Source organism: Myotis yumanensis, unplaced genomic scaffold (genome assembly GCF_028538775.1).
Source record: "Myotis yumanensis isolate MYYU_CA2020_CCGP unplaced genomic scaffold, mMyoYum1.0.hap1 SCAF_7, whole genome shotgun sequence".
Classification (NCBI taxonomy): domain Eukaryota; kingdom Metazoa; phylum Chordata; class Mammalia; order Chiroptera; family Vespertilionidae; genus Myotis; species Myotis yumanensis.
The window spans coordinates 977335-994145 of NW_027223758.1; positions in this window are offsets into that span (position 1 = coordinate 977335).

The following is a 16811-nucleotide window of genomic DNA, read 5'->3' on the forward strand; positions in this document are numbered from 1 at the left end:
TGGTTGTTATGATGCACACTGACCACCAGGGGACAGAAGCTCAATGCTGCCTCCTGGTGGTCAGTGCACTCCCACAGGGAGAACGCTACTCAGCCAGAAGCCAGGCTGAAGGCTGGCAAGTGCAATGATGGTAGCAGGAGCCCCTCCTGCCTCCACAGCAACGCTAAGGATGCCCGAATGTGAAAGAGTGCAGGCCAATCTGAAGGACACCCCACCCACCTGGGTGCACAAATGTCCTGCACCTGGCCTCTAGTTTATAATAAAACATCTGAATTATTGGCAAGTGGCAAGTGTTGAACATTTTTAAAAGTTTGATATAATTGTAATTAATTTAAAGCATACATTTTAACAACATATATATTAAAAATGTTTTTATTGATTCAGAGAAGGGAGAGAGAGAGAAACATCAAGGAAGAGAGAGAACCATTGATCAGCTGACTCCTGCATGCCCCACACTGTTTATCAAGCCTGCAATCATGGCTTGTGCCCTGACCAGAATCTAACCATGACTTCTTGGTTAATAGGTTGTACTTATCCACTAAGTAATATTGGCTGGACTAAAACACACTTTTTAACAAGCACTTTTATGTTTCCATATATGCCTGCCTACCTGAAACTAAATCCTCCTCCCCTTTTCAGTGCTTCCTAATTGGTACATGAAATTACTGCTGCAATGACATAATCTACCTTTGTAATAGCTTATTTCTTTTTAATATATATATATATATATATATATATATATATATATATATTATTGATTTTTTGCAGAGAGGAGAGAGAGGGATAGAGAGTTAGAAACATCAAACAGCTGCCTCCTACACATACCCTACTGGGGATGTGCCCGCAACCAAGCTACATGCCCTTCACTGGAATTGAACCTGGGACCCTTCAGTCTGCAGGCCAATGCTCTATCCACTGAGCCAAACTGGTCAGGGCATAATAGCTTATTTCAAATATCTGCCTATATATATAAAAACCAAGTGACCAGAACTACTGGAATGACCAGAATGACCAGTTGCTGACATGCACTGTGGCCGACCAACTGACCCTATGGGGGCGAGGCCAACCGGCCAACCTCCTGAGGCTCCCCCTCAGCTGTCCTTCGCCCTGATCAGCACTCTGTTCCACACCCACCTGACCGGCCCATCCCCAATCAGGGACAGGGCCAGTGGCCAATCTCCCACATCCCCTCTCCTGGAAGCTTGACCCCACCTGTGCATGATTTCGTGCACCGGGCCTCTAGTCTACACTAATAAAAGAGAAACATGCAAATTGGTGTCACTCTGCTACCCTTCCCATTGGCTAATCAGGGTGATATGCAAATTAACTGCCAGCCAAAATTGCGGCCGGCAGCCAGGCAGCTTGACGCTAACAGGAGGCTTGCTTGCTTCAGTGACGGAGGACTTCAACATTCCCCGCCTGCGGCTGCCAGCCTCTGAGGTTGCAGTTGAAACATTGTTACAAATATAGAAGCTAAACAAAACCCCAGAAACCTGCTTTCAGCCAGCTGGGATCTCAGAGCAGGAGTTGAAACAGTGTTTCGATTATAGAACCCAAACAATCCAGATACCTCCTTTCAGAAGCTGAGGCCTAAGACCTGGAGCCAAGACTAAGAGCTAAAGCTGGCCCAGAATTTAAATAAAAGAAAAAAGGACACGTTGGGAGCTTCAGTCACCTGCCAGCCTGAAAACAGCCCTCAGCCCTTCACCCAGACTGGCCAGGCACCCCAGTGGGGACCCCCACCCTAAAGGGTGTGTGACCAGCTGCAAACAGCCATCATCCCCTCATCCAGGCTGGCCAAGCACCCCAGTGGAAAACCCCACCCTGAAGGGTGTGTGACCAGCTGCAAACAGCCATCATCCCCTCACCCAGGCTGGCCAGGCACCCAAGCAGGACCCCTCACCCTGATCCAGGACATCCTTCAGGGCAAACCAGCCAGCCCCCACCTGTGCACCAGCCCTCTATCCTATATAGTAAAAAGGTAATATGCCTCCCAGCACCAGGATAAGCAGAACCGCGAGGCCTCCCAGCACTGGGATCAGCATGACGGGGGCAGTGCCCAAACCCCCTGATTACACTGCGGCTCTGTGTGTGACAGGGGGCGGGGTCACAACGTCACTATCGGCCCTGCTCTGTTTGTGACAGGGGAAGGTGCCCCAACCCCTTGATCAGCCCTGTCTGTGCCTCATAGGGGGAGATCCCCAACCCCCTGATTGCACTGCAGCTCTGTGTGTGACAGGGTGCAGTGCCCCAACCCCCTGATCGGCCCTGCTCTGTGTGTGACAGGGTGCGGAGCCCCAACCCCCTGATCGGCCCTGCTCTGTGTGTGACAGGGTGCAGCACCCTAACCCTCCCCCCCAACACAGGCCCTGCTCTGTGTGTGATGGGGTAGAGCCATAACCTCCCCATCAGCCCTGCCGTGAGTGTGACAGTGGCGGCGCCCCAACCCCCTGATTGGCCCTGCTCTGTGGGTGATAGGGAGTGGTGCCCCAACTGCCCCCCATGGGCCCTGCTCTGTGTGTGACTGGGTAGAGCCATAACCTCCCCATCGACCCTGCCCTGACTGTGACAGGGTGCGGTGCCCCAACCCCCTGATCAGCCCTGCTCTGTGTGTGACAGGAAGCAGTGCCCCAACTCCCCTTTGGGCCCTACTCTGTGAGTGACAGGGGGGAGCTCCTCAACCCCCTGATCGGCCCTGCTGTGTGCGTGACAGGGGGTGGCACCGAAAGCTCCCCATCGACCCTGCCTTGACTGTGACAGGGAGCGGTGCCCCAAACCCCCAATCAGCCCTACCCTGTGCGTGACTGAGGGTGGCGTCTCAACCTCCCAATCCGCCTTGCTCTGAGCCCGAAAAGGGTCTGCACCTAGGGATTGGTCCTGCACTCTGCCACCCGGGAACAGGCCTAAGCCAGCAGGTCGTCATCTCCGGAGGGGTCCCAGACTTCGAGAGGGCACAGGATGGGCTGAGGGACACTCCCTCCCCCTGAGTGCACAAATATTTGTGCACCAGGCCCCTAGTATATATATAAAAGTCTAATATGTAAAATGCCCCCTTGGGAGTTTGACCTTAAGACCAGGAGTTTGATTGCTCACTATGACATGTACTGACCACCAGGGGGAAGCACAGAATAAATGAAGTCCCCGGGAGACAGGCCGAAGACCTGATCAGTGCTGATCATCAGCCAGACCCTACCCATGAATGAATTTCTTGCACCAGACCTCTAGTATTCATATAAAGAAAACAGTTATGAAATTTTAAGAATCCTACCCCAGCCTTCTATCATCATCTGCCATCATGGTAGTTTTAATATCTATCTATTCTCAGATACATTAGTGACTTATTTTATTTAAAACCCCTGGTAAATTTGGCCATGGCCAGAGAGCTCAATTGATTAAATGATCATCTCAATAATGCCAAGGTTGCAGGTTCCATTCCCCCCTCAGGTCCCATGCAAGAATCAAATGATGAGTGTATAAAATTAATGAAACAACAAATGGAAGTTTCCCCATTATTCTCTCTCTCTCTCTAATCAATATATATGTGAGGATTTTCTTGTGTTTTTTTTTGTTTGTTTGTTTGTTTGTTTTTACCAGATGAGTCAACACATGTGAACACCATCACAGACCAGGGAACCTGTGGTGAAGCAGCCAGCAGGGTTCTCATGCGGGCAGAACACACAGTGAAGGAGAGAATAGTAGGGGAGGGTCCCCTGCTGTCAGTGAGGAGGGTGAGGAATGGGCTGAGTTGCACAATCACCCACAGGGAATCATGATACCTGTGCTCCCTGAGACTAAAACCTAAGGGCCTGGAAAAAGCTCTGGGCCTGGACATGCCCCTTGTGGTCTCTGCCCCATTCAGCCAAGAGTTGAGACTGAGGTGTTTTGTATTTGAGTGGTTGAGGAGCCCAGAATTTTCCCAGGTATTCAGGAGCAACCCCTGATACCTGAAGCCCTGAAATCAGTTCACCTACCTTCAACAGGCCCACACACACCCATGGGCCCCACAGGCATTGTTTGAATCTCTGTACTTTTACATTTCTGTGTAATTTTCCAGCCAGTCCTGGAGATACCATGGATTTTCCGGATAACGGTGCTATGTTTTTTTTCAATGGCAAGAACATTCTGCAATATAAGCATTTCCAGAAGTTGAGACTTGGTCTCAACATAACACATTGTGTGGAAGGGTGTAATGCAGGTGGTGTCCCCATCCTTAAGTTTGGCCAGTGCAGAGAAGACCCCTAATGCTGAAGTAAGGTGATAGACCCTGGACTCTGAGGGACAATATACTATGGGATGTGAGGTTGACGGGGCAGAGAGGTTGTTTATTGGGACAGGATTGATGATAGGATTTCCTGCCAGCATATGGAGGAATGTCCATTGTGTGTATCCTGTGGCACTGTCTGGGTGGCCCCAATTGTTTGTTCTGTATGTGTGTGTGTGTGTGTGTGTGTGTGTGTGTGTGTGTGTGTTCCCCTTCAAGGTATTGCCCATGTCTGCTGTGTGGGTCTGTGTGAGCCTGTAGCCTGGACAAAAGCCTGGCACCTGAGTGCCCAGCAGAGGCTGGGGGTGTTCTGTACCTGTGTGTTTCTGTGCTTGTGTTATCTGTAGGTTTCTCTCTGAGTCGGTCCAGGCAATAGGAAATCTCCAGAGAGACGATGTAGAGGACAATATATTCTTCTCCTCCACCCCCCAGGTGAGCCCCTTCTTCACCTTCTCTTACAGGCATCTGGTGTCCCTTGGGAGGTCCCATCTCAGGATCCAGGGATGGATTAAGCACAGGGTCAGTTCATAGAACCCCAGGCTGTAGCAAGGTGGGGAATTTGGGAAGACTCTGATGACTGACAGGGAATATAGAGTGTGGAATGGAAATGTTTGTGAAGGATTACGTGCATTGGTGGAAGATCTAGATGATCCAGGATCCTTGTGAAGGAATGTGAGGATGGATGTATGTGGGGGAATGTAGGGAAGCACGGGACTTAGTTGGAAATCTGTAAAGAGGATTCTCCAAAGGGCCGGGGGCCTCTTAGGGGGACCTTGTTGAAGGTGGCAGCCCCTGCCTTGACTTTTCCAAATAAGTCTGAGCCCCTGGGTATTTTGCTGGAATCTTTCTGTTTAGTCCTTTAGACCCGACCTTGTAGGAGCATGTGTTTTCTCAATGATACATTCCCTGCTGATTGTATCTAGAGGTTAATTTTAGTTCAAACTGTTGTTACAATAAAAGCCTATGGAGGCAGATGAACAGGGCTTCTTGGTGCCTATAGCCAAGCAGTTCTTTAGCCTCGCTTTCACAGAAACGAGTGTCTGAGTAATTTATTTATCTGTCGCTTAGGGTCTGCTGGTCAGCCCTGACAAGTGGTGCTCCAAGGAGGACCAAGGAACACAACAAAACACAACAGAACCCTCAAAAACGAAAGTAACTGTGCAGTAAGTCATTGGAGCCCACTTGGGATTTCTAAGTTCGAGGGAATTTTTTCTCAGCTAAGTTTTCATAATGGGACAAAAGCTGTCCACAGAACAGCAGCAATATATCACAATGTTGAAACAGTTATTAAAAGCAAGTGGTCCCTCTGTTACAGAAGAACAATTAACAGGCTTATTAAAAACTAGAGGCCCAGTGCATGAAATTCGTTCTGGGGGGAGGGTGTCCCTCAGCCCAGCCTGAACCCTCTTGCAATCTGGGACCGCCTTTTAACTGCTTGCCTGCATGCATGCATGCTTGAACTCTCCTAACCACTCTGCCTGCCTGCCTCATCATCCCTAACCACTCACCTGCCTGTCTCATCACTCCTAACTACTATGCTTGCCTGCCTGATTGCCCCTAACCACTCTGTTTGCCTGCCTCATCACCCCTAACTCCTTGTCTGCTTGCTTGATCGCCCCTAACTGCCTCTGCCTCAGTCCCCACTGCTGCAGCTTCATCAGGAAGGATGTTTGGAATGACGTCCAAAAGGTTGTTTGGTTGTCCAGTCTAATTAGCATATTACCTTTTTATTATTATAGATTGTTATAATTTATAGTCCTTGGTTCCCCAATGCTGGAACACTAGACCTTAATCACTGGGAACAAGTGGGCAGGAATTTAAAGAGAAATCAAGCCCATAGAAAATGAGTGCCCTTATCATCATTAACTATGTGGGCTCTTTATTGGAGCTGCACTGTGCCCATTTCATATTGAAGATCAAAAGCCTACAGAGCTACAGGAGAATTTACTACTCCCCCCGCTTCCTTGAAGTAGAACCTGTAGAGCTTGTAATACTAAAGCCCTACCGCTGGAGGAAATATTTCCCGATCCTCTGCCTCTGGTGTGGGAAGGCTCATCAACTAGATCCATGGTTGGCAAACTGCAGCTCGTGAGCCACATGTGGCTCTTTGGCCCCTTGAGTGTGGCTCTTCCTAAACCTTAGGAGTACCCTAATTAAGTTAATAACAATGTACCTACCTATATAGTTTAAGTTTAAAAAATTTGGCTCTCAAAAGAAATGTCAATCGTTGTTCTGTTGATATTTAGCTCTGTTGACTAATGAGTTTGCCAACCACTGAACTAGATCCTTAGTTATGGGGTCCTGTGTCAGGCAAGCCATGTTAGAAGGAGAGCTTTTGGCTTGCCCAACTATGAAAAATCAACAAGGTAATAGAGTTTATGAGCTGCTCTCTTTTAACACCTTAAAAGAAATAAGGAAAACTGTTAGAGAAAATGGGGACAACAGTCCATTTACAAAAGGACTCCTTAATGCTGTTTCTGAAAATTATCACAGGACACCTTGGGACTGGCAGATTTGGGCTAAAACAACTCTGGATGCCAGTCAATATCTATTATGGAGAGCAGAATATGATGAGATCTGGGAGCAGCAGGCTAACTAAAATAACTTAGCAGGTGCTGGTCACATTATGGCCCCAATGCTCCAGGGATGGGGACCATATGTTAATGTACAACAGCAAGTAGACCTGCACTCTCAAGTGTTCGCCCAAACCTCTGTGCACAACGGGCTTGGGAGCGCATTCCAGAAGGCGGATCCCAGCGAGACTCTTTTGTTAATGTACACCAGGGATCCCAGGGATCTTATGTTGATTTTGTAAATTGCTTTAATCCATATGCCCGCAGATCAGTCATAGCCAGGTTGCAGATATTCTCTTGCTACAACTGGCATATGAGAATGCCAACGTTGATTGTCAAAAGGGTATACAGCCCATCAGGGGAAAGGCCACCACGGGTGGGGGAATGTATCAGAGCTTGTGGCTAGTAGGAACAGAAACCCACCTGAGTCAGATGCTGGCCATAGCCTTTCAAGCTGGGAATAAGGGCAAGAAAGATTCCAAATGTTACCAATGTAGAAAAAAAGTGGGGGCATTTTAAAAAGGATTGGAGGACTAAAATGCCAGCCTCCTGGGCTGAGATATCTTGGACCCATCTGTCTGTGCCTGCTGCCATAAGGGGCAACATTGGGCCAATCAATGTAAATCTAAATTTGACAAATATGGCAATTCATTACCACCACTGCAGGGAAGCTCCCAGTGGGGTCAGTCCTGGGCCTCACAAAAAAACAGGACACAACTGACCGGCCTTCGTAAGGCAGACAGAAAATCCACTGTCTGCTCCCTCTGAGCAGCTACTGCTGCGAGCCCAGGGTTGGACTTACCAAAACAGAACTAATTCTCAAGGAAGGTGATGAACCTAAAAGGGTCCCTATGAGAATTTGGGGTCCACTGCCACCAGGCACAGTAAGCATCATTTTGAGATTTTATAGCCTTAACTTAAAAGGGGTCACAGTAGTACCTAGTGATTGATAGTGATTACCAGGGATAAATCCAGTTGCATATTTTCCCTGTGCAAATCAAGATCGCACAGTTGTGGTTACTGCCATGCTGGGTCCCAAATGCTTTAGGAAAGGAGAGAAACCAAGGAGGGTTTGGCAGTACTGAAGAGCAAGGGGTTTATTTGAATCACCTAGTAACCAGGGAAAGGCCACTCCTCACTATAGAAACCCAAGGGGAAAAAATTCACCAGATTGATGGATACTGGGGCAGACGGCTCTATCCTTAGGCATCTTGATTAGCCCTCCTCATGCCCCACAGTAAAACAAGATCAAAGGATAGTGGCAATAGGGGAAGTTTTCCAGACATTACAAATTTCACAGCCTGTTATGCTGTAAAGGGCCAGTTGGGCAATTTGGCTACATATAACCCCTAATCTTACAAATTCCAGTGAATTTGTGGAGATGAGATCTCCTTTTGAAGTAGGGGCTAACATTAAAGACACCTTTTTAGAAATGACCACCGTTGTTATATCTCCCCTACCCTTTACTTGGTTAAGCTAAACCCCTATCTGGGTAGAACAGTGGCCCTTAAAGGGAGAAAATTACAACAGGCACATCTACTCATGAAAGAACAGTTAGAATTTAGGCACAAAGAACCTTCTAATAGCCCCTTGAATTCTCCTATTTTTGTAATTCCCCAAAATTATAAAAAGTGGAGGCTTTTACATGATTTAAGAGCCATTAATTCTAATATTCAACCGATGGGGGCTCTCCAGCCTGGACATCCTTCCTCAGCCATGAACCCACAAGAATGGCCCATTATTATAATAGATTTAAAAGATTGTTCCTATACCATTCCTTTGGCTACCGAGATTGGGAGAAATTTGCATTCACTCTCCCCTCAATTAACAATGAGGAACCTGCTCAGAGATACCACTGGAAAGTCCTCCCACAGGGAATGCCAAATAGCCCAACTATGCGTCAGTATCATGTATATCAGGTGCTTATGCCAACTGGGCAACAGTTCCCTTCTGGAAAAATTATCCATTGTGTGGAGGACATTGTACTTGCAGCCCCTGATAGGAACCTGTTATATTGTTTGTACTCTTCAGTACAAAAGGAAACGGCCTTAAGAGGCCTTTTAATAGCCCCTGAAAAGGTACAGATGTGACAAAACCATGGAAATATCTGGGGTATATCTTAACTGAAAGAACCATCAGACCCCAAAATGTTATCTTTGATAATAGGGAAATAAAAACCCTAAATGATTTTCAAAAACTTCTGGGTGATATAAATTGGATAGGACTGGTTTTAAGCATTCCCACAGCAAATTTACAAAACCTGTTTAACATATTAAAAGGGAATCCAGCTTTGAATTCCCCAAGACAGCTCTCTGCTGAAGGGATAGGAGAACTCCGCCTGGTTGAGAATGCTCTCAATACACGATATTTAAATAGAATTTCACCCCAGCATTCTCTTCAATTATTTTCTATTTCCCACGAGACATTCCCCTACAGGAGTTATAGGGAACTAATTCCTGAAATGAGGTTCACTGAATGGTTGTTTTGCTCCCATTCTCCCTCCAAAATATTATCGCCTTATCTAGCTTTAATTTGCCCTTTAATCCTAGATGGGAGGCAGCAATGTGCTAGACTCACAGGACATGATCCTTAAGTCATTCGCCTCCCACTAACCAAGACTCAATTTGAGAAAGCAGTTTCCACTTCCATAGATTTACAAATTGTCCTAGCTGATTTCTTAGGGCAGGTAGAGCATTCTCTCTGTGCTAAGACATTTTTTTGTCACACACTAAGTTACTTTATTACACTAAGAATGTACATGCCCTAGCTGGCTTGGCTCAGTGGAAAGAGCGTCAGCCTGCGGACCGATGGGTCCCAGGTTCGATTCTGGCCAAAGGCACATACCTGGGTTGCGGGCTAGATCCCCAGTAGGGGGTGTGCAGGAGGCAGCCGATCAATGATTCTCTCTCATCATTGATGTTTCTCTCTCTCTCTCTCTCTCTCCTCCCTTCCTCTATGAAATCAATAATGAAATATATTTTATAAATAAATAAATAAAAATTATCATAAATTGTTAACAAAAAAAAAGAATTTACATATCCCTATCCCAGGGACACTCACCGTGTTCACTGATGGCTCAGGAAAAACAGGAAAAGCGGCCATTCACTGGCCACCTGATGGTGCCATTAAACAAGGGGTCTTCACATCAACTCAGTGAGCTGAAATTGGGGCACTGGTTTTAGGACTAGAAACATTTCCCTCCCAACCCCTGAACATTGTTAGTGATTCTGCTTACTCTGTTTATATTTTACAAAATTTAGAAACCTCACTTATTAAGCCTACATTAAAGCCATCCCTCTTAGCGCAGTTCCTTTGCCTCCAGGCCTTACTAGATGGTCCATCACATCCTCTTTTTATATCTCATATCAGGTCTCACAGTTGCCTTCCTGGACCATTAGTATAGGCCAATGAACAAGTAGACAACGTAGTAATGACAGCTACCTTAATGGAAGCCCAATCAACCCCATGAATGATTCCATCAAAATTGGAGACAATTACACAAGGAATTTCAGGAACCCAAGAGGATAGCTAAACAAATTATTTTAAAATGTCCTGATAGTCAAATGACAGCCACCTCACCACCCTCCATGGGAATTAATCCTGGGGGCCTACAGGTCAATGACCTTTGGCAAACAGATGTCACTCACATTGCCTCTTTTGGGAAACTCCAGTATGTACATGTAACTATAGACACTTCTGGTAGAATCAGTGCTCATGCTTTTCCCGGCGAATCCACACACTATGATATTAACCATCTGTTACATTTGCCATTTTAGGAATACCAACCAAAATAAAAACTGACAGTGGGCCTGCTTATAGCAGCCATGCCTTTGCCACTTTTTGCAGGAATCTGTCCATCCAGCATTCCACAGGAATCCCTTATAATCCATAGGGCAGGCCATTGTCGAGCTTGCCCATTCCACCTTAAAGAGCATGCTAGTAAAACAAAAAAGGGGGGATATAGGACTCAAGGAACCAGCTATGATGCTATCCAATGCACTCTTTACCCTTAATTTTTTGAATTTGAATAATTGCTTTCTATCCCCCATAAAGTGTCTCTTTACTTCTTTAGGACCAGCTCAGAAACCATAGGTCTTGTGGTGAGATGTGGACACTAATAACTGTAAAGGAACCAATGAATTATTCACATGGGGGAGAGGATATGCATGTGTTTCTACCCCCCACAGGGCCACTGTGGATTCCAACTCATCGGATTAAACCCTATCATGGCATGGCACGGGACCAATCCTCTCCCAGAAATGAAGAATCTGGGCCTGGGGATTCCACAGCCCCAAATGACACACCTTCAGATGACCCAGACGGCCCCCGGAATAACCTGGGAAATGATAAAGAAGCTGATGGCAGAGGCTGAGCAACTGCTGGAAGATACTCATGCTCCACGCACCGCAGATAACCTTTTCCTTGCTATGACTTCCTTGATTCACCTCAACTCCTGTGCGGTATGGTTTGGCATTCTTGATTGGTTTTGGACACCAGCATCTGCCACCTTATATTGGACCCAAGCTATAGACCCACCTTTATTTAGACCCCTCACTTGGGGAGACCCCCCTTCTCCTGTGTCTAACAACCTAACATCCCTCTTAGGGGGAGTAGACTTGCCACCAATAGGCAGTCTTAAACATGGGACACCTTGGACACCAGTCCCTCAAAATACCTCTTTCCATTCGAGTTTACCACCCTTATGTGTTACCTCCTCCAATTCCTCTCTGTACTGTATGAGGGCTCATAATCAGATTTGGTTACATGTCACTCCTAAACCTGATCAGATTAAAGCCCAGCTAACCTTTCTCTTAGCAGGCAGTCTGGCCTGTGGTAATCTGACTAATGCTACTGGGCCTCCCATACCTCCGTAAAAGTAAAATAAATGGTGGGACCCCTCTGCTGAGGCATTCCATTGGGAAGTTTGTCAAGGAAATCATGCCCATATGATGGTCCTAGGGGACTAACAGGCTATATATGAGGGCCCAGATGGTCACTTGCAAGCCAACCATATTGACATTCTGGATCACTGTGTGTCTAATACTAGTTACATCAGTTCAGCAGGCATGCCTGAGGTTTGGACTGAGGGAGGGATGAGTTACCCATGACCTCAAGTACTAGGCTTGCCAGGTCAGGAAACTTTATGGAAATTAGGCCATGTTTTCAGCCCTTTGAAATTGTGACACGGTGACTGCCAGAACTCCTCTGGCCACTATAGTATAACTTTTACTAATAATCTTACTGACAATAGCTTGAGTTGTACCACTCACCCCTATGTCTTTGTTATGGGCTCCAATAGACTAATAAACCATCGCTCATCTTTTCTGGTACAGGTTGGAGAAGGAGCTTATTTTGCATCCTGTATTACCACCCAGAATATTACTTCATTGACCATCAGCACTATTATGATACTTAGGAAACAAGCAGAAATCATACTACTTGTTAATCTCACTAGGAAATGGCAAGGCTCAGCAGCTACCAAAGTCTTAAAAAGAGCATTGAGTCAATTATGGCCAAAAAGGTTTTTGGGAATGCTCATTGCAGCCATTATCTCAGCTGTTGTTATTCTTACGACCACCAGCATCACCATGGTGGCCCTTTCTGAGTCTGTGCAGACTACCACATTTGGAGACAATATGGCATATAATGTAACTAGGGAATTCACTATACAACAGCACATAGATAAAAAAAAAAATTAGCTAGACTACAGGCAACAGAGGCAGCCATTGAATACCTGGGGGAAAGGCAGGGCGCTATAGCATACAGGCAAGTGCTTGATTGTGATTGGGAGCACAAGCACATATGTGTTTCCCCTTTAAACTGGAACAGTTGTCACCATCAGTGGATTGATGTTAAAAAGCATCTGTGGGGAGTTTTTCATGAGAACCTTACTGAAGAAATAAACATGTTAAAAGGCAAATTAGAGGGTCCTTACTTGCTATCAACAAACATGAAACACAGATTATTGCTTGAAACACGGTAAAGGAACATTTGGAGTGGAACCACATGGTTTCCTAGAATCAGTTGCCACCTGATCGGACTAACTATTGCTCTCATTGTAATTCTCTTTGTTTTTCTTATAGTCTACAAAATCAGAAGTCAGGCAGTGAACGCACTTTGCGGACCCTGACTGTAGCGGTTAAGCGGAATGAAGTTAACTAGAAGAGGACATTCTGCCAGGAAAAGGCGGGGGCCTGCAAGCAGGCCAAGTCAGAACAAAGTCTTGCAAGCAAGACATATAGTTCAGTGACAGAACTTTCCTTGAGGTGATAAGTAGTCCATAAGGGCATGAAAAGCGAGGGAGGGTGCACTGCTGCAGGTGGAAAGAGCCTTTGTATAACATAGGAAATTAATACTTAAATGTATAACTTAGCTCTGATGATCTCATAAGCATGCCTGTTAATCATTGTCACTTGCTGTACTCCATTGTTATTTGCTGTACTCCCTGAATAAAAGCCATGAGGGCTTTGGGGGCTTTTGCTACATGCCTGAGCGAGCAGTAGCCCTCTGCTTCTCTAAACTTCATCCTGCACGCCAAGCGCATCTCAGCATCACCGTTCACAAAGAACACCAATATCTGGTGCCTAGAACAGAGACCCAAAGGTGAATGATTGAGGATGGGGCAGGACCGAAAGGGAGATGCCAGCGCAGAATACGAGGAACTTTCGGCAATAGAAGCAGAGTAATGGGGAATAACCCGTCATTGCAGAGTCAAAATATCGCTGTCTTGCGATCATTATTGAAGAGCTCAGGGGTAAAAAATTGTTTAAGGCAGTCCAGCACACTGTTATTGGTTTCACCCAGAAGGAAAACAGCAGTTAAATCTTAAGTTGTGGAAACAAGTTGGAAAGTCATTAAGGCAGGCTCATCAACAGGGAAATGCTATAGAGGCTGATGTATGGGCTATTTTTAATTTAGTAACATTAGCTTTACAGCCTTTTCAGTCGTATTCTGAAGATTATGAAAAAATTCCCTTGAGGTCGAGAAGTGCTGCACCAGGAGCTGGGTGTTTAAGTCCTGCGCCTCTCTCTCCTGAGAAATTACAACCCCCTGAGCCACCGGTTGTGGTCAATGAACCGAGGGAGTCAATAAAGGGACAGAAAACTAGCTGTCAGAATAAATTAGGAGGTTATGAAAGAATAGCCTCAGCCAGCGATTCAGAGCTGGATGATTCATCTTCCACTGAGATGGATGATGACTTTTGCTCTCGCGCTAAATTAAGGAAAAGAAGGGTGGCGAGAAGGGAAACGGAGATGAAGGAGCTGTTGTGGAGTCTAAAAGAGTTATTACTTACAATAGTAAGGAAAAGAAAGAGAATAAAAGCCCTCAGGAGTTGGCTGCACCACTGCCGAAAAGTGAAAGTAAAGCAGCACTAGCCATTAATCCAGCATTAGCAGCTGAGCCTCCACCCCCCTCCTGAGAACACAAAGAGCAGCTAATGCTCAATACCCTCAAGGGTTATATATATTGTTAATTATAATATTATTATATATAATTATATGTGTTATTAATTTTATATATTAATTAATATAGAATTAATTTATACAGGTTATAAATTAATTCCTTATGATTGGAATGCTATAGCTAAGGCAGTATTAGCCCCAGGGCAATATCTGCAATTTAAATCCTGGTGCTGGGAAGAAGCCAGGAGAGTGGTGATGATTAACGCCCAACAAAATCCACCTGGATCTAACTTTGACCAGTTAATAGGAACTGGGACACATAGTAGCTTACTGCAACAGGTGCTGTTAGAGAATACAGTTATTGCACAGATTAAAGCTTGTTTCTTAAAGGCCTGGTCAAAAATGGAGGAGGCCGGCACCCCAGCCCAATCATTTTCTAAAGTTATACAAATGATAATATAATAATAATAATAATAATAATCTTATTAAAATCTTATATAAATAATTAATGATAATGACAGTGCTAATTTTCTAGCTGATGCATTAAAAACTGCAATTCCCATCCTGTTAAATGTTATGGATGTGGGAAAGTGGGACATATGAAAAAGGGATTGTCTGAAGACAAGGGTCCCACAAGGGAAAGCTAAACATGCTCCCGGAGTTATTGATGCAGATTATGAAGGAGGAATCTTAGTTAAAATGTCTGCTTCTAGTATTATAAATATAAAGGCTGGAGAAAAAATGGCACAGTTATTATTACTTCCCTATAAACAAATAGGGCATACAGCACCAGTTAAGCAAACTAGGGGATTTGGCAGCACGAGAAAAAAGGTCTTTTGGCATACAGTCTTAGGAGACCAAAGACCTCAACTTACAGTAATATTCCCGGAGGGAATAAAAATTACCGGCCTGGTAGATTCTGGAGCTGATGTAACTATAGTTTCTACTTTGCACTGACCTCAATCTTGGCCGGTACACAAGATAAATGCAACCTTTACAGATTTAGGGACCCTCACTGAAATTTTACAAAGCGCTAATAAACTTGAATGTCAGGGGCTTGAAGGATAAAAGGGCAAAATACAGCCATATGTTGCCTCCATTGCACTATCTTTGTGGAGAAGAGATCTTTTACAAAAATGGGGGGCTACAATTACTATACCTTCTTTACAGAAAGGCCATAGACAAATGAGTTATCAAGCTGGTGATAGCACCAGTGTTCTGGACCAAAATTTATAAAGGGGGCCATTCCAAAGTGCTTCGCCCTGCCTTTAAAACGGAAAACAACTAAACCAGTATGGGTAGAGCAGTAGCCCCTAATAAGAGAGAAGTTAGAAGCACTCCAAATTATTATGAAAGAACAGATACAACTAGGGCATATAGAAACTAGCTCTAGTCCATGGAATTTCCCTATCTTTGTTATAAAGAAAAAAATCGGGTAAAATGTTAACTGATTTAAGACGGATTAATGAGATTATTGAGCCTATGGGACCTTTACAACCTGGAATTCCAAATCGAGCATTAATTCCTAAAAATTGGCATCTAGTGATTATTGATTTGAAAGACTATTTTTATACAATTCCTTTACAACCTCAGGATTGTGAAAAATTTGCTTTCACGGTCCCTTCATTAAATGACAGCCAATCTATTCAGAGATATCAATGGTGAGTCCTCCCCCAGGGTATGTTAAATAGTCCTACTATGTGTCAAGCTTATATTCATCAACCTTTACAAATATTAAAGCAGATGTTTGCTACAGGCATTTGTGATCATTATATGGGTGATATCTTATTAGCACATAAAGAAAAACTTGAGGTCGATAATATGTTACAGGACACCAGAAAATTGTTTAAGGAGTATGGACTCCAAATAGCAGAAGAAAAAATTCAGCAAACAGAGCCCTGGTTATATCTAGGACAGAAAATTTCAGCAAGCATTATTCAACCTCAAAAGGTTCATATTAGACAGGATTGTCTCAACACCTTAAACGATTTTCAGAAACTGTTAGGGGATATAAATTGGCTTTGGCCATCTATTGTAATCCCTACCTATCAATTAACTAATCTATTCCAAATATTAGAAGGATCTTCAGATCTCAATAGTCCTAGGCAATTGACTCCTGGGGCAGAAATCGAATTACAATTAATTAAACAACAAATTCAATCAGGACAGTTAGATCATATACAATCATTACAGAATCTTAAGGTTTTAATTATTCATACTACACATTCTCCAACGGGAATTCTTATGCAGGATACTAACATAACTGAATGGGTATTTTTACCTAATAAATTGAGTAAAACATTATCTACATATTTACAGAAAATTTGCATTTTAGTAAAAAACGCAAGAATCCGTTTGCGACAATTATGTGGACAAGATCCAGATGAAATAATAATACCCTTTAGTAAACAACAACAAGAAATTCATTGGCAATTATCAGATGATTGGCAGAGAGCCTTTAGTAATTTTATGGGAAAAATTCATAATATTTATCCTAAAGACAAAAGAATTCAGATTTTGAAAAGGACTCAATGGATTTTGCCAAAAATAATTTCTCCTACCCCCCCTATCTAG